The sequence below is a fragment of the Podarcis erhardii genome, assembly GCF_964252035.2.
Source record: "Podarcis erhardii genome assembly, chromosome: 1".
Taxonomy (NCBI): Eukaryota; Metazoa; Chordata; class Lepidosauria; order Squamata; family Lacertidae; genus Podarcis; species Podarcis erhardii.
This window is the reverse complement of record NC_138497.1, coordinates 113,844,627-113,869,849: the sequence shown is the minus strand read 5'-3', so window position 1 is coordinate 113,869,849 and position 25,223 is coordinate 113,844,627. Positions and strand designations below refer to the sequence as shown.

Here is a 25,223-nt window from a genome sequence, read left to right as displayed (position 1 = left end):
GTTCCTGTCCAGTTTGTCACTAGATTCTTGTGATATTGTTGGTTATTGATATTTCTAAAAATGGTTGTGCAAGTTTGTTATTTTCAAAGATTGTAATGCTCCCAAGTTCAGTGGTCTAGCTGTGTTGATTTTTTTTATATTAAATTCCATGAGGTTGAGGTCTATAAATGCCTTCTGAAAATGCCATCTGTCGCTCAGGCTGTCTGTTGTCAACTCAGGCTGCAATGTTGCATTTTGTCTGTCTTCCTCGACCACCATCCAAATGGCATTGGATGTGAAAATATATTTGCACAACAATGAAAATATGAGCATTACAAATATTAGCCATTAAACAGTGCAAAATATGAATGGATGCTTTTAAAGCCAATATTCATAAGTGACTTATAGACCATAATACCAAGCACACATGCCGGGAATGTGTTCTGATTTCAAGAACGGATTCCTAATGTATAAGTAAGCTTTCACATTTGGACACTGCTCAATTTATTTTAAGTGCTCTTACTAATAACAAATGGTGGTAGTGTAGTACATGATTAATGTAAGCTGAATCTTGGGCGGTGGGGGGGGGAATACTTTTGAAAGATTTTGCAGCGAAGTCCCAGAATGCTGATGAGAAGGACCATGTCCATATTCAAAATGTGCACCCCTTCTCCAAAATAAACCCACCTCTTTTCTAAAGTACTCTCTCTGATATACACTTGTGCATATACACACTCCCGCCATCTCTTTAAACCTTTAAATGCCTCTTTGCGGAGATTTCATTCTTCCTGATCTGCAAGAAGATACCTCTTTATTTACTGTATTTCTTATTTTGCTAAACAATGTCCAAATCGCCATGACACAGTCAGATGTACAGTATCATCCTCATTGCTGACATTGCCTGTTAACTTGTAGCAAATCTATTGACTTAGTTATGCATCAGTCCCTGCTCAAAACTGCACCCCAAGGTACTGTAATAATGAGGCTGAACATGGCTTGTGCAACTAAGCTTCTATGTGCCCTTCTCTGTCACACACCAGGTGCAGATCTGCTGAAAGAATCCCCAGTCCCATTGCTACATCAAGAGTGTCATTTTTAAAAACTGAGGAGCGGGAGAGAGTGAAAAGTTTGGATGTCTGCAGCATCCCCACCTGATCTTTTATTTAAAAATAAAGCAGTGTGAAGATTTGATACATGATCTCATCTAAGGGGAATCGCAAGGGGTCCCGGGCAAATTTAGGGCAGTGTGACTGGTTCCACTGCTCTGGGTGCTGAGCCTAGGGGGTGTTGTAGCGTGTCACAGCTATGATGTAGTGAATTGAGCAGAATGGAAGTGAGAGGCAGGGTGGAGGGGCAGAAATCTGGGCTCACACAGGACGCCATTGAAATTTGAAAGACCAAAGTCCACCCCTGTACACTCATACACGCTGGTGGGATAAGAGCTGGAAAGAAGACAGAGAGGAACTCCCCAAGTGAAATAACCCTTTTCCTGGCATTGAACAGATCAGGCATGCATACGGGAAGTGTGGTGATGGGAGGAATACGGCTGAAGGTGGTTAATGCAGGTAACAGAGTGGGGAGAAAAGCAGTGCTGGATTTAGGGCAGTGAGGGCAGTTGAGGGGGTGCAAGATGAGGCGGAGAAGAAGGAGAAGGAGGAGGAGGAGGAGGAGGAGGAGGTATAGTATAGTATAGTATAGTATAGTATAGTATAGTATAGTATAGGGTAGTAGTGTTTTTTTCTGGGGGTACTCAAGTACCAGCATTGGTACTCAAGTACCAGTACTGGGGTATGCAGTACCAGCACCGTTTTTTCTAGAAGAAAAGCACTGACAACTACCACCACCTATATTTATATAGGTAAATATCTAGGTAAAGTACCAAAAGGAATTATTATGAAAATAAGATGACAACAACAACAACAACAACAATGTTGGGCAGATCAAAAACAAAAAAATAGTGAAAACGAAATAAAAAAAATAGCAAAAGCACACATTTAGGGATTGTGTGCAAGATTTTGTCTTTGCTCCAGAAGCTATCTTACCAAAGTCCACCACTGGAAAAGGGGGGGGGGGATGAAAAAGTCCCTGGCATCTGGAATGAGGGCTGGGCTGGGACATTTGTGTGTGCCACCTTGAACACAGGATAAAGAAATAAACAAATTAGAGCTTGGTTCCAGGGTCTATTCCTCCCTTTTCCCTTCAGCTCTCACCCCCACCCCTCACCCCTCACCCTGGGTCATTGTCATGCCATTGGCTGGATATGAAGGCATTTGGTTGAGACGGCAAGGCAGCTAAATTGCTTTATCCCTGTAAAAATCGATGACTAAACCTATGGTGTTGTGTACACTGTTTCATATGCACCAGTGCAGCGATAAATTATTCATGTTGTGCTCTGTCAGCAGTTTTACTGTAGACAGCAAGGCTACTAGCAGCACCTAATCTTCGAGCACATGAGTGCATCTTTCAGTGATTATGGCCCGTGAGCATATTTTATGAGAGGTGGGCCAGATGTTGTGTTGCTTTCAAAACACAAATGTGACTGCTTTGCTTTTTCCAACCTGTCTGTCCTTCACTGCTTACATCTCCTGGAATTTTCTCTCTCTTAAAGTTGCTTTACGTGAGCAGGTGTGACATGCTGAGGGATAGTCGGAAAATGGAATTGTTCAGAGCTCTCACCTCCGAGACAATACAGTGTGGCTGGGATAACTCGGTAAAATGTCGAATCTATGCAAAATAGAATTATCCTACTCAGTTTGGTTCTAAAGGCTAATAGCACACACAGTTCTAAAATGATGGAAAGCCATTCAGTCAATAACGGAACTTTGTTTTTAAGGAAAATAAGAGTTAAAGTTGAAGCATCTGTTCACCAAGCTATTTTTAGAGCTCTGCTAAAAAGCTTTGGAGTGAGTTTTGTCCTCTGTGTGTCTTTTTAAGAATTGTTTGTGATTTGATATCTTGAACTTGCGTTACTGTCAGGGCAGATGCATTGAACTGTTATACAAGAGGCTGTGTGTGTGTGTGTGTGTGTGTGTGTGTGTGTGTGTGGAGTGGGGTGGGGTGAGAGAGGCAAGGCCGAGTAGTAACACAAATTAAGAGTAGTATAGAGGAATTGTGAATCAGTTACAAAAGGGCACTTCACTGCTTGTCAGCCATGATTTGTTTTTTTTCTCTAAGCTAAATGTGTCACACGACAATCCTGTAAAAATCAATTGTGGGGAGGGGAGCAGGTAAGTCTTTCATAACTTTAGATAATGTGCATGTTGGCTGGCTTTTTGCTTTGCTTTTCCAATATGCAGTTTTCCGTTGCAGAATTATAATGTCGGCAAGGGCAATTTGGTATGACTTAGGGCAAACAATGGTGAAGGCACAGGTTTTCCTGCAGTGTGGGCCACCGTGCCATTGGGATTATGGAAGAAGGAGATTAGAATTACCACACCCTGTGTCTCTTGTGGTCGCAATGACTTTGGACTTGAGATGGGGCATGAAAGAACCAGGGAAGAGGTGGGCTAGGCAAAAAGCAAGGTGGCTGCTTCTATTTATATTAATTAATTAATATACCAGTGGGTTCCTAAGCAGTTTACAAGTAGAAAAACCAACCACACAAGCATTAAAATACAGCTAACCATAACTGAAAGATGCAATAAAACAATCCTATTAAATCAATGGAAGGAAATAGTAGCTGGGAATGTGAGGAAGGCAGACAGCCATATCTGGTGAAGGCATTTTTAGCAAGGGAAGACCAGATGTTACCACACTACTGTGTCCTCCGTCACCGAGGCAGGAAACTCTGGGTTGTATTACCTCAGGCAGTCGGTGACAGCAAACACAACTTAACATTCCTCCATTAAATAATAATAAAATATCCCTTCACATCGAAGCTAGCATTTTGGGGAGAAGGTTAGGCCAGAAACTTTCCCCGTGCTATGATGATTTCCTGCTACCATTTCAGAAATGTGAAAGTCTTTGTTGTCTTTTTTTTTACTCAGGTCTTGTACATAGCAAGGGAGCATTCAGCCAAGCATATGGAGGAAAAAGGCCAACCAAACTGCATGGCTAATCAGAGCATGTGCTACCTCAGCAAACATCATGCCATTCTGCCTGGCTGTTAAGCAACATCTCCACCCTTTGCCCTCTTGGCTAGTTGACTCTTAAGTTGCACATAGAGTGATCTGTGCTGTGGCATTTCCAACATTGTTGTCCTTCCATTCCCTCTCTCATCCAGTAATCCATGTTGACTGCCTTTTGAGAGAGTTAGCACTCCATAGCGGCTATCAAGCATGATCAGTCCTCATTGGGCCTCTTAATATGTTTTAGGGTTGCCATATTTCAAAAAGTAAAATTCCTGACACCCACAAAGTTGTTGAACTTTTTTTGGTGAACGAACCACAAAATAGTGGTTTTAAGCTTTGGGAGCTGTTTATGTTGCTTCTTCCATTGTGTTGCCATACATCCGGGTTTTCCCTGGCATTTCCCCTCCGACCCCATTTTTACACCTGAAAACCAGGACGTGTCAGGAATTTTCCTGATGTATGGTAAGCCTAAAATGTTTTGTACATCTGCATATCTTGGGGTTACCTCAAGTCTGCTGAGGCACCCCTTTGTGTGTTTTGTGTTGTTGTTTTAGCTATATAAGGGATACCTCTCAAGGCATTGAATCAGAATTATCTGATTAAACGTACTAAACTGAACTAAGTCCCATCGTGAGGGATGGGTAGTGATTACTTTAAAAATGCATTTCAATGTGCCACTTCCTCCCATTACATCTTTTTTTTTTTAAAAAAAAAAAAGCTTGATAATGGTGTTCCACTTTGTAGGATGTTAATTGTTTGTCTATATGTGTGTGCATATGAAAAACCCATTCCACGAAGGCCAAGGATCTCGATTTGAAAAGTACCACTTATGAGTGGAATTGAATAGAAAACAGTAATGATTGCTTTCAAGATCTCTTGCATTTGGGAATGATCTAAACACACATTTGCATGGGAGACCAGAGTTGTAATACCCATTAAGGGTCATTGTGCTGCACATTTTCATAATGAAAAGCTACATTCTTCAGCTGCTATGATGAATGGAAGATTCATACCAACTGGAAGATAATAATAATAATAATAATAATAATAATAATAATAATAATAATAATAATAATTTATTATTTATACCCCGCCCATCTGGCTGAGTTTCCCCAGCCACTCTGGGCGGCTCCCAATCAGTATTAAAAACAATACAGCATTACATATTAAAAACATCCCTGAACAGGGCTGCCTTAAGATGTCTTCTGAACGTCAGGTAATTCTTTATCTCTTTGACATCTGATGGGAGGGCGTTCCACAGGGCGGGCGGGCGCCACTACCGAGAAGGCCCTCTGTCTGGTTCCCTGTAGCCTCACTTCTCGCAATGAGGGAACCGCCAGAAGGCCCTCGGCGCTGGATCTCAGTGTCCGGGCTGAACGATGGGGGTGGAGACGCTCCTTCAGGTATACAGGACCGAGGCCGTTTAGGAAGAAAGCAGCATCAGGCTCTGTGCATCTAAAATGGTTTTGAGCAGCATAGTTTTATGGTAAATCCACAGAGTCTCTGGGGGGGGGGGGCTATCTTCCTTTTGCCATGCCTTTCATCCCTTGCTGTGTGTTTCTCTACTCAGAATTCTCTTTCACAAATACTGGATTGGATCCAGCCCACCATAAGTGAGTGGTCGTATGCAGAGGGTTTTCCCTATAGGCCAGTGGCAGCCAAACTCACCTGTAGGCCTCACATGAAAGTTTTGCAGCCATAGGCCTAATTTCAAACACTCTCTGTGAGCCGTTGATTTAGAACTCTGACAAGAGTGTTCCACTCCCTCAATGTGGATCCTTTAGTGGGAAGTGGTGAAAGAAAGACAGAGAGGTAGGTGACCTTCCCATTTTGGCCCCACTACTGTTTTTTGTCTCAGCCACAACTAGCATGCAGTCCCTGACATATTAACACTTCCCACAAGGGAATGTGGCTGGCTACAGGAGAGAAAAAAAGGTTGCCAATTCCTGCTATGATATGTTTTCTCATTCCTATCATGCATGCATGGGAGCATCCCAGACCCTCCAACATGATGCAGCCAAAGTCAGGGACACCATCTTTCGGGTCTGAGTCATGTGACCCACGCAAGATCACAGACCCAGGAAAAGTGCTTTATCAGGCACGGTCCCCATGAATGTATGTTTGGGGGCACTGCATGAGATTGTGGACCCAAAGAAACACTTTTTCAGGGAGATATCTTAGCCAGAAATCATGCGAGAGCAAGGTGCCCAAAATGGTCACCATACTCTCATTGGGGTGGGGGGTGGGGAATGGGATGTCCTGGTTTTTCTGCTGCAGTTGATGGGCATGACACCTTCAGAGCCAATGTCAGACCATTATAGGAAACAGGAGAGCTTCCTAAAGACCTATTCAGGCTTCACCCTTCCACTGAAAAAGGAAAAAACACTTTGATCTCATTTCCCTTGACTGAGCACAGGGAGAAGAGGTGAATGGAGATATGGAAGGTGCACATCAACCTTCTGTTTCCTGTAACATGCCAGTGTGCTGAACCTCCATGGGTGTGTGCTGCAGTGGGCATGGGGAAATTGGAGATCTGCTGCATTCTATTGGGATATTTTTGTATTCAGACACAGCACCTTGGGTTGACTGGTTTGAGCTGTGTGTTTATAGGAATACAGAAGTGGAGTCAATATTGTGCTAGGAACAGTTACCGGTATTTGAGATTTAGGGCCAGCAGCTTTGATGCTGCCCCATGGGTATAATCTGATATAACCATTGTCTATATAGAAATGGAAGGCGCTCTGTGTATTTGTGGAGCCCCATCTGTCACAGCTACCAATGAAGCTGTCACACATTGTCAGGGTTTCTGGGAGAAGTGAGGAGATGGCAGAGGAGACGGAAAGCGAGTGGGAGGAGGGAGAGAGAGACGAGGAAGAAGATGACGGAATTCGAAGGGAATCTATGAGCCTAAGCAGTGAGTCAGAGGATTCCCAAAAGGGAGCTAGCATGATCAGGCGAAAAGCAGGAGAAGAGAGAAGCTGTGAAAAGTCAGGGAAGGAGGGGAGAAAGCCCAGTGAAGCACAGACGCTGTCAGAGGGGTCTCAGCCGGAACGGAGTAAAGGGGGTGGAGTTGTCAGCCTCTCGGAGGGAGGAGGAACAGGAGAAAACAGAGAGAGGGGGTTGGAGCAAGGTGTTCAGCCGGAAAGGGTAGAGAGTGGAACAGGGGGCAGTATAGAGGACGAAGGAAAGGTCAAAAGCAACGTACGCGCGCCAAGTTCAAACATAGAGGCGCGCGGAAGTGGGGAAAGCTCAGAGGAGGAGCCCGGCCCCAAAGCCAGAAGGAGGGGGCAGGAGGCGGCAGAGGATTCAGCCTCAGGCGAATCCCGGAAAGAGAGAACCCAAGGGGGCAGAAAGACCCTGCGGAAAAGAAAGGAGAGGAAGAGGTGGTCTAGAGCCAGGCTATTAAGTTGGTGTGGAGGAGGGGAGGAGTCAGAGGGGGACTTCGGCGGTCTAACGTGACAGACGTACAGCCACAATGCTGAACTGTGAAAGAAGCAATTATCTTCAATAAACTTTTCCTGTAAGTAAACTGTAACGGAGTAAGGTCTCTCGTGAGCTGGGACCCACCTGGGTGGCTGTGACAGAAAGTCCCCCTCCCACTGAAAGCAAAAAATTTTTTTTGCGAAGCTCACGAACGGGGCAGCCATGAGTGCTGAGGAACAGCTGGCTGCACTCCGGGATCAGATTACCACTCTCACAACGGCAGTCATTGCTTCGCAGAAGAAGAATGCTGACTTGGAGAAAGCGTGCCAGGATTTGCAAGCAAGGTGGGAAAATGCGGACAAGGCGGGGACCCCGGGCTCCAGAGCGGAGGGCATTGCGCTTGGAAGGAGGGGGGGTGCCCTAGTTTCGCATTTTAATGGCAACTTGCAAGACTATCCCAACTTCAGGGCAGATGTCGTGTATGCACTGCATTTACTCCGTCATGATTTTAGAGATGAGGAGGAGAGAGTGGGATTTATTGTTTCGCACCTGCATGGGGAGGCCAGGGCTTGGCTACGCAATCTGTGGCGCGAAGATGGACCAGCCCGTCGCAATGCAGATGCGTTTATCAAGGCAATGGATGCTTGTTTTCAATCCTCTGTGGATAAGGACATTGCGCGCCGGCAGATGCACGGGCTGAGGCAGGGGAGAGCCACTGTACGCCAATATCATTCTAAATTTTTTGCATTGCTCACCGCCTTAGATTGGCCGAAGGACAGTCTACCGGTCAGGGATCTTTTTTGGGAGGGATTGAGCCCCTCCGTCAAGGATGAGATCGCAAGGGGGGACAGACCCCAGACCCTGGAAGACGTGGTGCAACGGGCTTTGGCTATAGGAATTCGACATGAGGGACGTCCGTGGCACGAGGAGGGGGGGCCCCAAGCGCGCGCGCAAGCAAAAGCTCTCCCTTTTGTGCACAGGAATTTCAGCCGTGCGCACCCCTCACCAATGGGGGAGGAAGGCGAAGAGCCAATGGAGATTGGTGGTGCTAGGGCTCAAAAGCCATCCCAGAGCCCCATCCCTGCTGCAGCCAAAGCGAAGCCTCCTAGTGGGACCAGGAAGTGTTACATCTGCGACAGTGCACACCATATGGCGAAAGAGTGCCCCCAGAGGCTCCAGAAGCACACTGCAGCACTAGCAACTGTGACAGCAGAGGTGCAATCAGAGGAGCAGCTTCAGGGAAACTGCAGTGCCTGGCTGGAAGCAGAGCTACTGGGGCTCAGCCAGGCGGATCTGTAGAGAAGTCCCCAGCATCCTTGCAGCGCATGGACCCTTTACCTCCCAAACCAGCAGTTTTACTCACAGCGACACTCCAGCTGCCTGATGGGCGACTTCTCGAGGTTCCAACAACCATCGATTCGGGAAGCAACGCCGATTTCGTGGGATTACAGTTCGTCAAGCAGCATAACATAGCGCTCCTGCCTGCAACGACGCCTCTGAACGTGGTCACGGTAGACGGCAGGAAGTTGCTGGGGGGGCAAGTGGTGCAGCAAACACCTCCCATGATGATGCAAATTGGAGACCATCGAGAGCTTATTAGTTTCAATGTCACCCACTTATCGGACACGCCCATCGTGTTGGGCATGAGTTGGCTGGACAGGCACAGTCCCGCGGTTGCTTGGTACCAGAGGCAGATCACCTTTTGTTCATCGTATTGCGCCCAGAATTGCATCCAAACCGATCAAGGAGGAGAAGCCGAACAGCAGCTGCATCTGAGTATGGTGCAAGCGGTTCCTCACAAGTACGCGGAGTTCTTGGAGGTTTTCTGCGAAAAGGAAGCTGACAAATTGCCGCCTCACAGACCTTACGACTGCGCGATTGACTTGGTGCCAGGCGCGCAGTTGCCAACTGCCAAGCTGTACTCCATGTCGGAAGACGAGCTGCAAGAGCTTCGGGAGTTCATAGAACACAACCTCAAGCGCGGATTCATCCAGGAATCTAAAGCAGCGGGAGGCAGTCCTGTTTTCTTTGTGAAAAAGAAAGACACGCCCCAGAAGAGGCTCATTGTGGACTACCGGTTCATAAACAGACTAACTAAGCCCAAGGCCTTCCCCATGCCCAAAATTGACGACCTTTTGGCTACAGTCAGGAGGGGGAAGATTTTTACCAAGCTGGATTTACGTGGAGCTTACAACCTCATCCGCATCAGGAAGGGCGACGAGTGGAAGACGGCCATGTTCACTCCTTTGGGCACGTACGAATACAGAGTTATGCCCTTCGGTCTACAAAATGGCAGCCATGTTTTCCAAGCATTCATGCATCACGTCCTGGCAGGTCTCCTCTACAAGAAGTGTGTCTGTTTTCTCGACGATATCCTGATTTTCTCGGAATCGCCAGAGGATCACGATAAGGACGTGAAGGAAGTTCTGCAGAGGCTGAAGGAACACAGGCTGTACGCCAAGTTGGAGAAGTGCCAGTTTGATGTGAGAGAGGTAGATTTCCTTGGCTACAAGCTGTCCGACGAAGGACTGGCCATGGACAAGACTAAAGTCCAAGCGCTGTTGGACTGGAAAAGCCCTCGAAATCGGAAGGAGGTCCAGAGGTTCATCGGCTTTGCCAATTTTTATCGCAAGTTTATTAAAGGTTTTGCAAACGCGACGGCGGCAATCACTGACACCCTCAGTTCCAAGAAGAAGAAGTTCGTCTGGACCGAACAAGCAGAGCGATCCTTTCGGAAGCTTAAAAGCCTTTTCGCCTCCGAGGAGCAGCTGCTGCACGTGAATCCTGGCAGGCCCATGCGGGTAGAGACAGATGCATCAGACAGAGCAGTTGGGGCCGTCCTCTTGCAAGAGGATTCGCAAGGCAACTGGAGACCGGGTGCATTCTACTCCCGGAAGCTCAGCAACACGGAGCGCAACTACACCATATGGGACAGGGAGTTGTTGGCCATTCATGCAGCTTTCAAAGCGTGGCGACACTTCTTGATAGGAGCCAAGCACACGGTGCAGGTCCGCACGGATCACAAGAACTTGGAGTATTGGCGGACGGCTAAATTGCAAACCCAACGACACATGCGCTGGGCGGAATTCTTTGCGGATTTCGATTTCAAAATAGAATACATCCCTGGAGACTCCAATGTTATAGCAGACGCGCTGTCCCGAAAGCCTCAATACCTGGAGGAAGTAGCTCCAATCGCAGCAAAGTACATTTTCGCACCGCAGGCGTGGACGTGCGCTACCATCGCAGTCGACCTGGACGCGGTGCGACGCGCGCTGCAAGAGGATCAGTTTGCACAATCCAAGATGGAGGAGCTCCGCAGAGGGTCGCCTGACAACAATGAGTTTCAGTTGCAGGATGGACTTTTGACTCGCAAGGGCGCCCTTTACGTGCCCACCGACGAGCTTCGCGCCACGGTTTTGCAACAATTGCACGATGCCCCGAGTGCGGGCCATTTCGGCAAAGAGAAGACGATGGAGTTGGTGGCAAGGGACTTTTGGTGGCCCCAGATGAGAGGAGAGGTGGCGGACTACGTAGCCAGGTGCGATATCTGCCAGAGGTCCAAACCAGTGCATCAGAAGCAGGCGGGATTGTTAGAACCGCTGGAGACACCGCAGCAACCGTGGGAGAGGGTAGCGTTGGACTTTGTTACAGACCTGCCCAGCTCCAGAGGTAAGACGGCGGTGTTAGTGGTTGTGGACTTGTTCACCAAGATGGCGCACTTCATTCCTTGTGCCAAGGTGGCGACGGCAGAACAGACCGCAAAGCTCTTCATCGATCACGTCTTCAGGGTGCATGGACTACCGCAGTCCGTCTTGTCCGACAGGGGGCGCCAATTTGTTTCCACTTTCTGGCGGAAGCTTCTGGGTATCTTGCACGTCAAGATCAACCTGACGTCGGCGAGGCATCCACAGACCAACGGTCAAGCGGAGAGGGTCAACGCGATCATGCAGCAGTACCTACGGTGTTACGCCAACCAGCGACCCGCGGCGTGGGTGGACTACCTGCCGATGGCTGAGTTCGCCTACAACAACACGAAGCACGCATCCACCGGGGTGACGCCTTTCTTCGCGAACTATGGACGTCATCCCAGAACCTTCCCGAGCTTTACAGCACCTGAAGGGGGGGGACCTCAAAATGCCGACCAGTTTGCAGCAGAGTTGCAAGAGGTGCACGAGGAGCTGCGGAGACATTTGGAGCTGGCAAAGCAGGCGTATAAGGTGCAAGCCGATAAACACAGAAGGGCGGGGGAAGACATTCAGGTTGGGGACTGGGTATGGTTAGCAGCCCACGCGATGCCGGCCAGGTCGTTGGCCAAAAAGAAGTTAGAACACAGGCAGCTAGGACCATATCAAGTTGAGGCTAAGATCAATCCGGTGGCTTTTCGCCTAGCCCTTCCGGAGGGCTCCAGGGTGCACCCGGTCTTTCATAGGTCGGTGCTCACTCCCTACAAAGCCCCACACAGGTTTCAAGAGTCAGGAGCACCTCCAGAGCCACGTAGAAGGGCGCCTGAGAGAGGGGAGTCGCCAAGACCAGAACCTCTTAATGAGGTCACAGAGATACTGGATTCACGATGGGGGGAGGAGGGAGTTGAATATTTTCTCGCCAGGGAAGGCACTCCAGTCTCTGCAAATAGCTGGGTGCCGGGTTACGCTTTGGACGAACCCCTGTTGAAGGAGGAGTTTCATGCAATTTTTCCGCACAAACCCATGCCCGAGGAGTATTTTGATGATTGGCTTTTCACGCCCACTTTGTCGGGCAGCACGTTCGGGGGTTTCTCCTCGCCCGAGGGCTCTACGCCCAAAACAAGCCCGACCAGGGATCCCCGCCTGGGGGGGGGAGAGACAAACCCTTATTGGTGGGTGGATCAGCCAAGGGAGGTATGGAGTCAGAGGTGGATGATAGGTCCTTGGCAGGCAGCGCCAGGAGAAGCAGTGAGGGAGGAAGAGACTGTGATGCCTTCAGGGGGGGAACCCGAGTTCGAACACACGTATACGGAGCTGCCAGAGGAGAAGATTGACGTGGACACCCGGTATCCTGAACCGACCCAGGAAGAACCACATTTCCCTCAACCTGCACCCAGCGACCGGGAGGGGGGAAGGGGGGGCTTCGAGGGGGGGATGGATGTCAGGGTTTCTGGGAGAAGTGAGGAGATGGCAGAGGAGACGGAAAGCGAGTGGGAGGAGGGAGAGAGAGACGAGGAAGAAGATGACGGAATTCGAAGGGAATCTATGAGCCTAAGCAGTGAGTCAGAGGATTCCCAAAAGGGAGCTAGCATGATCAGGCGAAAAGCAGGAGAAGAGAGAAGCTGTGAAAAGTCAGGGAAGGAGGGGAGAAAGCCCAGTGAAGCACAGACGCTGTCAGAGGGGTCTCAGCCGGAACGGAGTAAAGGGGGTGGAGTTGTCAGCCTCTCGGAGGGAGGAGGAACAGGAGAAAACAGAGAGAGGGGGTTGGAGCAAGGTGTTCAGCCGGAAAGGGTAGAGAGTGGAACAGGGGGCAGTATAGAGGACGAAGGAAAGGTCAAAAGCAACGTACGCGCGCCAAGTTCAAACATAGAGGCGCGCGGAAGTGGGGAAAGCTCAGAGGAGGAGCCCGGCCCCAAAGCCAGAAGGAGGGGGCAGGAGGCGGCAGAGGATTCAGCCTCAGGCGAATCCCGGAAAGAGAGAACCCAAGGGGGCAGAAAGACCCTGCGGAAAAGAAAGGAGAGGAAGAGGTGGTCTAGAGCCAGGCTATTAAGTTGGTGTGGAGGAGGGGAGGAGTCAGAGGGGGACTTCGGCGGTCTAACGTGACAGACGTACAGCCACAATGCTGAACTGTGAAAGAAGCAATTATCTTCAATAAACTTTTCCTGTAAGTAAACTGTAACGGAGTAAGGTCTCTCGTGAGCTGGGACCCACCTGGGTGGCTGTGACACACATGAAGTAGGCTGTGGTTTTCACGTGGTGTTTTGCACAAATTGAGGTGCTTGTGCGAGGAATCGTTTCCTAAGATAGCGTACTGGTACATGTGTTCTGGAGATGAAAGTTCTACTTCCTGTGTCTGAGGAAATGAAGCAACTTCTTAAAAACAAAGAAGACTTAACTAAATCTGCCCTGCAAGTAAGGATTTTCTGGGAGAATTGAGTTCACAGCCACTAGTACAAAACAGAGCATTTCAGCAATAGAAAAAGTAAAAAGTAAACATTTTGTATGGCTGGAGGTCGTCCCACACTCATTCATATTATTGTAGTTGTGCACATCACCTATTGCTTAAATCCTTTCAAAGTCAACTGAAGTGTAAAAGGATGCAGCCAGTGTTTTCAGGTCACTGATTATGCCCTGCTAAGTCTTGGAATACATCTTAGTTTATATGGCTCTGTCCTACTAAGTTGCCTCAAAGGAAGACCTCCTGGGAAACATTTATAAGCCTCCCTGATATCTCCAGAGGGAGAGCAAGGACTTGGTCCCATCCACACCATACATTTAAACATGGCCTCCTTCATGGCCTTCCTGGGAACTGTAATTTACTACAAAGATCACCACCCTTAACAAACTACATACCCTCCAACATTTCTCAGATGAAAATGGGACATTCCACATCAGGAAGCTTCTCCAACGTTTGATGTTGCCGTATACATAGACATCATATACATTTTTTTTTTAAGGATCAGACAGTGGGTCACTGGCAACAGGGCTTATAGGAGATGGCAGATTCACATATTGTACAGTATGCTTAGATTTTGGTCTACTGTCTAGAATGCCCAATGTCCAGCAGAAATAAAAATCTGTGACATGGTCTTTTGGCTCTTTCCCGACAGCAAACCACATTCTGAGAGATCCAACTTTTAGCTAGGCTGTTAACAGTGTTTCATGTGAAAGCAATAGATAAATGCTTTCTTTACCTGAAAGGGGAAAAGATCAGCATGGCCACAATCTAGGAAGGGATAGTTGTACGTCCAAAAGTCAGAGAAATCATAAAAGGCAAGGTATTTTATGATGTGTTAAATTAAGGGAGAGTGTGGAAAGCATTAAAATCCACTGTTACACATTTTCTTGGAAATCTTAAGGCCGCAAACTATGAAACATGAGATGTAATATATCTCTGAAAATTCTTAGTTTCATTTCTCATTTCTTTCATTCCCACCAAACTTGGGTGCTCTGACTGACACACACAAAAAGTGGTTTCACCAAGATATGCTCTTTCGCTAACCTTTTCACTCTGAAATTCATATCACTGTTTTTTTTTTTTTATCTCTGAGCTATCTCATGCTCAGTTAGCTGTCATTGTTTTTGTGCATTTTTACTGTCTGTGTGCCTGCATTGGTATTGCACAACCAACTTACAGAAGACCTTTTTCCTCAAATGCAGATTCTCTCCACTCTCATCAACAATCAGCAGCATGCATTGTTGGAAGCAGAAAATGGAGGAATAAATAAATCTGTACCTGCATTCATGAAACATGTAAAGGTTTTTTTAAAAAATGAAAAAATCTTGGCTTTTGGCCAATAAGTTCTATGAAATTTCTACACTGGTTGTTCTAACTGCTGTCTGCAATATGTTATAGTATTGTTTTAAATATCTCTTAGGTATTTTTGTTTTATTGTGAGTTGTCCTGTGCTTCCTTCATAGGGAAGGGGGATTATAAATTTAAATAATGAATAAGCAAGTAAGTCAAGAAATGTTTATGCAGAAGGAAATGTCTCCATTGTAGGATTTCCCCCTAGAAAAGGAAAAATAGAGTCTTTAGTAACTGGTTTTGGAGAACTTAGGCAAATGCAGCAACAGTTGAAAGATTAAGTGTCCTTTTCTGATGGGATATGCATTTTAGGTAATCTTGTCAAAGAAAAGACTAATTTGAAGAACAATGAACATTTTTGTTTAGATTTCTGTGCCAGGCAAGCAAATAAAAGATCTGGTAAAGTGGGTGGTTGAGGTGATGGGAAACTAGAGTGGAGATATAAATAATAATGTAGAAAATCAAATGTGTGGAATGGCAAAGCAATACTAATCTTGTGGAGGGGACAAAAACAGCCTAAAAACAACTATGCATCTTATTGTAGAATATACAGTACAGGAAGAAGTTTAAAAAACACACCAGTTTTCTTTCTGTCATTCTTTTGTGCCATGGGAGTAGATGATTTGCATTGGAGACAAAATCAGTCACAACTTTTTCGAGCTAGGTAAAGGTAAAGGGACCCCTGACCATTAGGTCCAGCAATAAAGCTCATCTCGCTTTATTGGCTGAGGGAGCCGGCGTTTGTCTGCAGACAGCTTCCAGGTTATGTGGCCAGCATGACTAAGCTGCTTCTGGTGAACCAGACTAGCGCACGGTAACGCCGTTTACCTTCCCACCGGAGCGGTACCTATTTATCTACTTGCACTTTGATGTGCTTTTGAACTGCTACGTTGGCAGGAGCAAGGACCGAGCAACAGGAGCTCACCCCGTCACAGGGATTCGAACCACCGACTTTCTGATCAGCAAGTCCTAGGCTCTGTGGTTTAACCCACAGCGCCACCCGCGTCCCATGCTTGGGCTTTAATAATGGCACAGACCAAGGTGGCATGGCAAAAACTGCTGGCATTAAATGACCACAGACAATTGGTGAGCCCCATCCCAACCAATAGCTAATAAGACTCTGCTTTAAAAAATAAAAATAAAATCCCTGAAGTCCAAAAAGTCCTTGAAGTGGTGTAACTATACACTCACTTCTCAATATTATGATGAGATATATTCAACATAGCACTAAGGTGAATAATTCATCAGCTCAAGGATTTCTCCTAATGCAACTGAACCGTTTCAGTGCTATTTTTCTAGAAAAAGGTGCCGTAACTCCCCATGAACACCTTCCCTGTTCTTTTATAATGACAAGGGCATCTACTTGAGAGGTGCCAGAACTGAATTCTGGTGAGTTCCAGCTGAGAGCTCCATCTCCTGCTCCCCCTAGATTACCTTCTGGGTTCACCACTCCCACCCTCTGGGGGATGGCATGGGGTGTGCATGGGGGAAAGAGGGGGATACTACTAGTATTCCTTGTGCAAATACAAATATTTAATTGAATATTGCTTGGTATGATTGGACAGATTAGGTTTTCTCCTCTCTGGAACAGCTGTCCTAAAATACCATGAAAATGACTGTGTTGTTCTTTTATTTTTATACCACAAAGCTTATCCTTCTGGCTGCCAGCAGTTTAGAGTGTGCAGACTCACACCTTCCATTCTTCCAATTGTAAGAGGGGTGGTGGTAGTGGTGAAATCGTGGGATGAACTTTGTACTGAATATCATGTCTGTTTTAGCTCCTGCTGCTTCTAAATTTATTCTCCACTAATTGCTAGATGCGTCACAGAGGAGAGGAAAGGTGAAAACTAGTACCTTGTGATGTGTGTGAACAGGGAATAAGCCAGGAAGGCCTAAGAACATTGCAGAGACAAATTGCCACGGAACACATTCCTCCTTTTCTCTGATAGTTGTCAAGAAGTAAACTACTTATTATCTGCAGTTGTCCCTGACACAAAGACAAAACTCACCTTGAAGTACTGTTTTGCTAACTCCATCCCAACCACCTTTTCTGGCTGCTCTGACCTTAATGTTCCCTTCAGGTAATTGGCAAGATTTACACTAAAGTGATCAAAGTGAATTTTTGAAGGCTCCCATCTTGTATCTGAGCCGCATTAAGATTGTGCACTCAGGTATTTTAAGGAAAAAAGAAGAAAGGGGCACTGGTTTGTTTTTAAGACTATTCAAGGGTTAAATGACTCCTGGAATACTAGTACTTCACTTTAGAGCAACATTGTATAGAGCTAATAGTTACATGCTCAGGTAAAAAAAGGTAAAGGACCCCTGGACAGTTAAGTCCAGTCAAAGGCGACTATGGGGCTGCAGTGCTCATCTCGCTTTTAGGCTGAGGGAGCCGGCATCTGTCCATGGGGAAAAGTGTGTCACTGTACTGCATTAAGCAGGAGTAGGGGATCCAGTGACTTTACAGATGGAATTCTATAAAAATAAGAACCAATATAGGACCAAAACACCCACCATTTATTATGCAATTGTCTGAGGACATTTGAGCACATTTCTTATAAAGGTCAACTTCCTGTGGACATTTGGATGGCCTAAATCAATTTATATGTTCAAATTAAGATGGGTGTTGTCAGGCCTGCCGCTAGGTCCCAGCTCACAGAGGACCAGCGCCCAGTGGATGTCATATACAAAAGTCTTTATTGAAATTTAGTTTCCATTTCCAAGCTCTGGGCGCGCAGACCCACGTCTTGACGCTAGACCGGCTAAGTTCCCTCTGACTCGCTGCTGAACCCACACCAGTTTAAGATTCTAGCCTTGCTCCACCTCCTACGCTGTTCTTTCCTCCTCTGGGTCCTTCTGCCCTCTGATCTTACCTCCTTCCTGGATTCCTCTGACGCTGACCCCCCTGAGTCTTGCCCTTCCTTTCGGCGGGCTTTAGGACCTGGCTCCCTGCCAGGACTCCCTGCTGTGCCGCTCTCCTGTACATTTGAACTTGGCGCGCGCGCCCAGCCGGTAACTTTCCTTCTGACCGTTTCCCCGCTCCCTGATGTGGGCGTTGCCAAGCCTGACTCCTCTCCTCCCGCTGGAGATGAGAACACTGGTCCCGACTCCTGGGACTCCCCCTCCCCACTGCGCTCTGGTGGAGAAGCTGGTCCTGATTTCCAACTGCTGCTCAGGGACTCCCCGCTGGCCCCTCCCTCCTGGGGCTTCCCCCCTGGAACCCCCCTCGCTCTGGCCATCAGTGCTCCCTTCTGTGAGTCCTCCGATTCGCTAGAGAGGCTTGTGGATTGACTCTGCCCACTGTCACTGCCTGCGCCCCCCTCGGACTCCTCCTCCTCACTTTCGATTTGCTCACTCTGCTTTGCCTCTGCTCCTGAACCCCTGACAGGTGTTATCACCTGCTATTGTATTTTAATGTGAATATAATGTTTCCCCTCACACTTTTTCTATTTTTCATTATACTTTTTGTTTATATATTGTTATATATACAATTTATATATATTGTTATATATACACAATTACATTTTAATAGTAGAGATAGGATACTGCTCCACCCTGGTTCACCATCTGTAGATTGGAATAGTGAAATGGAGGCATCTGGCTAACTGTAATTTAATCCCGTGTTACATGCAATTGATCCATTGATGATGGATTGGTTTCATGTGTGTTTGTGAGTGCATGCAGGAAGGAGCTTTGAGAATCACTCCTTCAAAGACAATTTGCTACGGCAATGATGATTTCCTCCAGGATCCTAGTATTGTTAGGAGAAGAGACACGTATGCAACACGGCCAATGAATTGTGGAGATTTGCCTTGCAGGAAGCAGAAGTGGTGTGACAGAAGCAAGCATTGAAAAGATAAGCTTAAGGAGAACTCACAGAGCTCTAGGATTGACATTAAGCATAAGAAGGGATCAGCTACTGATTACGCTAATTGGAGAAACACAGGGAACCATGCAATGAGGCTGTTTGGTAGTTCAGTTGATGTCATTAGCTAACTGTGTGTTGTCCTTCCATAGAGTTGCTCGAGATGTGTGAGCCTCTCCCACTGCCATGCTCACTCTACCCTACAGCAAATTATCAAAGTAGATTTATCAGGTCCCAGAGCCTCGAAGGACTAATAAGCTACCAAGTGCCAATTCTTGGGTTGCAAGTGTCAGGCATAATCAGTACCTCCAAATATATCAATACAAAATATGTCCTCCTCCCTTCTGAGATAACATCACTCATAGAAACTTCATTATCCTTACTCCATAGCAGTGGCTGTATTGCCCTTCAGGAAGGAATCTATTTAAAATGGCACACACAAGGCAATAGATCAAGCTCTGATTCTCCTGAAGGAGGAAGGCAATTGACGCTCATCAGAGTAAGTAAAGCTCCTATGTGCTACACTAAAATGGGGGGGGGGTTGATATTTGCTCAAGGACAATTAAAGCTAGGGTGCATCTCGAACCCTGAGGTATGAAATGTTTGAAAGCAAAGCTTCACTGGAAGGGCAGCTGAACTATTGAACATAATAATCTTATTGAGGTAGACCAAATGGCCATTCAGCCCAAAGCTTTAGTAATTTCCAGGCCCTGAAATCTTGGATGAATGTATTTGGGTAGGATGGGCAGCATCGTTTTGGCATATCATCTTGAATGACCTTTTCGAAAGGTAACTCAGAATTTAGTAGAAATCCTTGTATTGTAGCTTGAGTCTTTACAACAGTGTGAACACGTTTTCAGCACTAGATAATTGTGAGGTGAATGTTACATAGTTGCCTGGTGCATTTGCTAAGGTTATCAGTAATTATGAGTGCTGAAGGCTCCACTATTTCTTTTTGTGGAATTTACAATAAAAGGGAAGATGCAACAGGTGAAACTCAAGGGGTTTCCTTTTGACACAATGTTTTCCCTGAAATGCAGCAAGGTGGGAGATGTGTGTGCCCATTGAGTGATGTGAGAAAATTCCAATGAATATTGACGTGGAAGCAGAAACTGTCCCTTCTTCAGAATGGAAATAAATCCAGTGAACGTGTTAAGTATACAGTTTTGTTGTTTCCAGTCTGCAAATGATAAATAGCAATAAGTAGCTGTTCCATTTCCATTGAAACGACTGGTGTGGAATATGTAATGATTGCATAATTAATTGCATAAAATTTCATCAAAGTGGAGAGTGAAATGAACAGCAGCATTGGTTGGGGGAGCTGAACTGCAGCAGAACAGCAACAGCACTGCATGAAATGAATATGGGGCAACATACCTTCTTACATCCTTAGTGAAACCCCTCTGAGAAATCCATTGCAGTCATCAACCTTCCCCCCGCCACTTGCTTGAACATGTTACTGGAAGGACCTCAATCTTCTCTTTATATATGGCTTTAGGGCAATTCAGTGACAACCTGGTATTGCGGTCCTGAGCTGGTTAAGGCTTTATAGGTCAAAACCAGCATTTTGAATTGGGCCTGGAAACTAATTTGCAGCCAGTGTTGTGGGGTAGGATTGGCATAAAATGCTCAAGCCATCTTGCCCCAGTGTCTAACCTGGCTGCCAAATTCTGCACCAGCTGAAGTATCCAAAGTGTCTTCAGAGGCAGCCCTACATATAACAAGTTGCAGTAATCTAACCTAGAGGTTGCCATAGCATAGATGACAGAAGTTAGACTATCTCTGTCTGGGAAGGGGTGCAGCTGGCCCACCAGCCAAAGCTGATGGAAGGCACTCTACACCACTGAGGCTACCTGAGCCTCAGTCAACAGCCAAGTATCTAGAAGTATGCCCAAGCTACGTAACCACTCCTTCTAGAACTTCCCATATTTTAAGGAGATCTCATTATCAGCTCTGCCCCTCCTCCTGGAATTATTATATGCCCTGGCTGTATAGGTAAACCTGTACACTTAATGTAAGTGTGCTGCTATCCTAGTCTCCAGGTAAGATGGCACAGGTAGGGAAGTGAGACGGCATCAAGTTCTATTCTGATCTGTGTTTCTCACGAGCCATGCTTTTTCCATTCCACTGAATTCAGCTTCCAATGAAAACTGTATCTGCTGTCTGCTGGGGCAGAATTTTATGTAATTAATTAATTAAACTACCCCACTCATTTCAATGCAAAGGGTGTGTGTGTGTGTGTGTGTGTGTGTGTGTGTGTGTGTGTTTCATCTATTTATCATTTGCAGACTGAGATCAGCAAAAGTCAACTGTGATCATATAATGAATTGATTTCCATTCTTTACCTTGGATGAAGAATTTGTTCTCATTTCCATCAAAATTCCCTGACCTACAGGTATGAAAGCAAGCAAAAGCTGTTTTACATAATAGCAGTTTAAACTGATTTAAACTTACCACCAAGTATTACTTAAATAGGTACAAACTGAACTCTTCAAAGGAATCCTTCATGGGTGTACGTTAGGATACTTTGTTGCCATTACGGTAAGAAGGATAATTGCTTTTTTAAAAAATAAATAAATCCTTTTTGCATGTCCCAGAATTAGGTTAAACAGTAAAGAGTATCTAATGTGAAGATTTTTTAGGGTTTATTCTTTTCTCAATGGGCATGTATAAATCCAGCTAACACTGAATGAACGCAACTTCTGAACATCAAAGGGAAACTGAGTCCCTTGACACCTTTTTTAAAAGAGTCAGACTCATTTTCCTTTGATGCATACAAGTTGTTTGAATTAGGCTACAGTCTTAAATGCATTTACTAGGGAGGAAGCCCCAGTGAACACTGTGGGACTTACCTCTGAGTAAATATGCATAGGTTTGTTCTGCAAAGACGATTGAGTGAAGCAATTGCTTGGGAATCTTAAAGCTGTGGATTTTATGCCATTTGTACAGCTTCCAACCCTTTCCACAGGTCTGTCATGTAGCAATCACTGCAGGCACCCACTACAAATGAAACGAAGAGGAACTTTGTCGTTACTTTCATTCGCAGATAGGGCGTTTGTTATGGAGAGCTGATCCACAATTAACAGACACTTAGACGAATCTGTTAGGATTAATGATGTATAATGCAGAAACATTTTCTGCTGTGCTCCCTATTAATTACTTAACAATGACAGCCGTTCCATTCAAGCATCATAATTTCACACCTGATGAAATTTAATTTCCTTTTTAGAGTTGGATCCTAACGGTTGCTGCATCAGCAGATACAAAGGCATGCGAAACGTGGAGTCAGGGCAAAGTCACAAAGTGTGATGTTGCCATGGTATTTGTTATTGTAAACACCAAGCTGAAGTCTCAGCCATCACGTTATTAGGTGGTATACGGAGATAATTTTTGTTTTCCTTTCATGTCTAGTGTGCTGCGTTCAGGAGCATCTCACCAGTGTGTATTCTTCAATTCAGAGTTGTCCAGATTCCCCCTTCCTCCTTTCTCTTAAACTAGGAAAATCCATGCTGCAGGTTTGTATTAGGAGCCTGGCCAGAGAGCTGTAAATAGGATGGCCAGATGTGAAAGATGAATAAATCTCCTGTACTTTCTATTAGCTGGGTAGAAGAGGGCATTTCAGCCACCATGCAAGCTACAACTGATGAAATTCCCTCTTCTATATAAATATTAAAGATGTGAGTCCTTTACCACCCTTGCAGTGGGCTATAGGCAGGTCTGCCCTGTAGGTCCTCCTCCTACCTCCTAACTCATCTCCCCACAACCTGGTACCCTCCAAATGTTGGACTCCAATTCCAGCCCCAGCCAATATGGTGGATGGTTAGAGAATATGGGAGTTGTCCAAAACATCTGGAGAGCATTGTGGTTAGGCAAGGCTGGCATAACTGTGAATAATGTGTCCAGTTCTGGACACTATAATTTAGGATGGATGTTGACAAGCAGGAACATGTGCAGAGGAGAGCAACTAAGATGAGCAAGGGCCGAGAAGCCAAGCCTTATGAGGAACAGTTGAAGGAGCTGGGTATGTTTAGCTTGGAAAAGAGGAGACAGAGAGACACGATAGCTATCTTCAAATATCTCAAGGGATGTCACATGAAAGAGGGAGCAAACTTGTTTTCTCCTGCTCTGGAGGGTAGGACTCAAACCAGTAGCTTCAAGTCACAAGAAAAGAGATTCTGATTAAACGTACAGAAAAAATTTCTGATGGTGAGAACTGTTCAACAGTGAAATGGTCTGTCTCTGGAAGTTGTGGACTCTCTTAGACATTTTAAAGCAGAGGTTGGATGGCTGTCTGTCATGGATGCTGTAGCTGAGATTTCTGCATTGCAGGGGGTTGGACTAGATGACCCTTGGGTCCCTTCCAACTTTGTGATCCTAACTGCACCACAAGTTCCTGTTGCTTTTGCTATGATTGCTACCTGGGCTACAGTTTGACCATGTATACCTTCATCAGTGACATTTATATGCTGTCCCATAACAACATGGTCTGAATGGCTTGCAGTAAATCAATTTCAATACAAAATGAAGCCTTTGAATCAAATCAAAAGCTACATAAATACACCAGAAACAAAACTTGAACTAAGAACCATACATTCAGAATTAAGCCCTACTGAATTCAATTGAACTTCCTCCCAAGGAAGCATGATTTGGACAGCCATCTCTAATTAGTGCTGATTTTTGTGAGTGCCAGGGTCAATAGCCTTGATTTGGATTCAGTATTGGCATATCTTATTGAGCCGTTTTTAGATTGTATTTATTAAATTGAAAAGTCACCTTGTAGGTCCTGCTGTGGATTTGAAAAGGTGGTGCTTGGATTAGATAACAAAACTCCAGAATGATTTTCAGCTTCATAGGCTATGAAGAGACACGGTGTTCTGAGGACACCCACATTTGAGGGTGGAACTTAAAAGTGCACCTTGTTTATGTCAACTTAACTCTAACCCTTAAAAGAAAAAATCCCAGAGATTTTTTTCTTCTTCTTTATAAGCAGCTGAGTTTTTAAGAAATGCCATGGTTACCTCCTGGAAGCAAATACACAGTTGCATCAGACTCCTTAGGAACTGAACAAGACAGAACCATGTCTGCCAGAGCTCACTTTGTAAGAAATACCAAAGCCATATGGTCTAAATCATATTTGTAATACCACCTCTGAGGTTCTGAAATAACATGTTTATTCATTATGACTGCTTCGGATTGTTCATTCAGGTGAATTATCAGAGACTCTCAACATGATTTCCATAGAAATTCTGTCACTATTATATTGTCTTCTTAAAAAAAAATAAAAGCACACACAAGGTGCTATGATTAAATGTGAAAATTCGCTCAGCAACTTCCTTTGTGTTTATATCCCATGCTTAGTTCTCTGAAGTTATTGTTCAGTGCAGATCCTTTTAGATCTGTACAAGGTTTTGTTTAAAAGCAGTAGAAGATATGTCCTTATTATTTATTTTTTCTCTGTAATAAAGGAGCATTGGAAAGGATGTAAAAAACAAAGGCTGCCGCAGTAAGCAAACTGAACAATGGCACACAACTTCATGTTGCATTTTGAGTTGTTCCCAACACAAGAACTGACTAATAGTTCTTCGTAGAGACTTGATTTCAATTAGGAAGTTGACCGATCAACCAAGCAAGGCAAAAAAGAAAATGAAAAAAAGGAGAAGGTCCAGGGATTGTTGCATGGGGTTATGCTGGATGTGTGGGAAAACACTTTACAGCCCAAGTCCCTTCTGGTCTGTCTACTTTCTCTTTCTAGCAAGAAGCATTGAGTCTGTGGAAAGGAACAGAGCAGCACAGAGACTGGAAAGGAAATGACCAGTTCAGAACAGGGCTGGCCCAAGACATTTTGCTGCCCAAGGCAGCAAGAGGTAGACTGTTGCTGGACCTGGAGGCTCTATTTCTTCTCCTTTGGGTCAGAGAGTGAGGCCAGCTGGGGTAACATTTTCTCCACTGGGAGTGGGAGGCAGAGCAACACAGTGGGCTGCCACAACAGCACTGAACCCTAAAAGAGCCATGGAGGGCTTTAAATGTTAAAACTGAATTGATCCTGGAAACGCTTTGGCAATAAAGTTGGTGCAGCCCTGGATGTACAATATATGCTCCTCTCTCATCTTCAAGTCTCCTCCCTCAACTTGAGTCCTGCTTCCTATTCAGTGTTAGAAACAGAGAAATGAAAGCTGGGAGCTAACTGGCACCTTAAAACGAGGTTATGGACGCAACAATAGAATGCCTAGGTACACTTTTTTATAACAAGAATACAAAGCTAAAAATGAATGAACTGCAGCTAAAATATTATGCTCATGTTTCACACAGTCTAGTCCTTCCCTTGCCTGCCCCCCCTAATATTATTAAGAGGGTCTCTTATCCAGTCTTCATAGAGTAGCTGAAAGTGGGGAGGC

General features: G+C 45.6%; 1 protein-coding gene and 2 long non-coding RNA genes across 3 annotated transcripts in view; 2 read left to right on the top strand and 1 right to left on the bottom strand.

Moving 5' to 3' along the window:
* The window catches only part of ZNF804A (zinc finger protein 804A), a 254,590-nt gene that overhangs the window by 15,550 nt on the left and 213,817 nt on the right, over positions 1-25,223 (top strand). The window lies entirely within an intron of this gene.
* Positions 1-25,223, bottom strand: part of LOC309335933 — a 771,786-nt gene that overhangs the window by 569,616 nt on the left and 176,947 nt on the right. The gene's annotated exons all lie outside the window — the stretch shown is intronic.
* LOC309335978 lies at positions 1,255-4,335 on the top strand. Its single transcript, XR_014153838.1, has 2 exons — positions 1,255-1,544; positions 3,966-4,335. It is a non-coding gene; the product is annotated as an uncharacterized lncRNA (long non-coding RNA).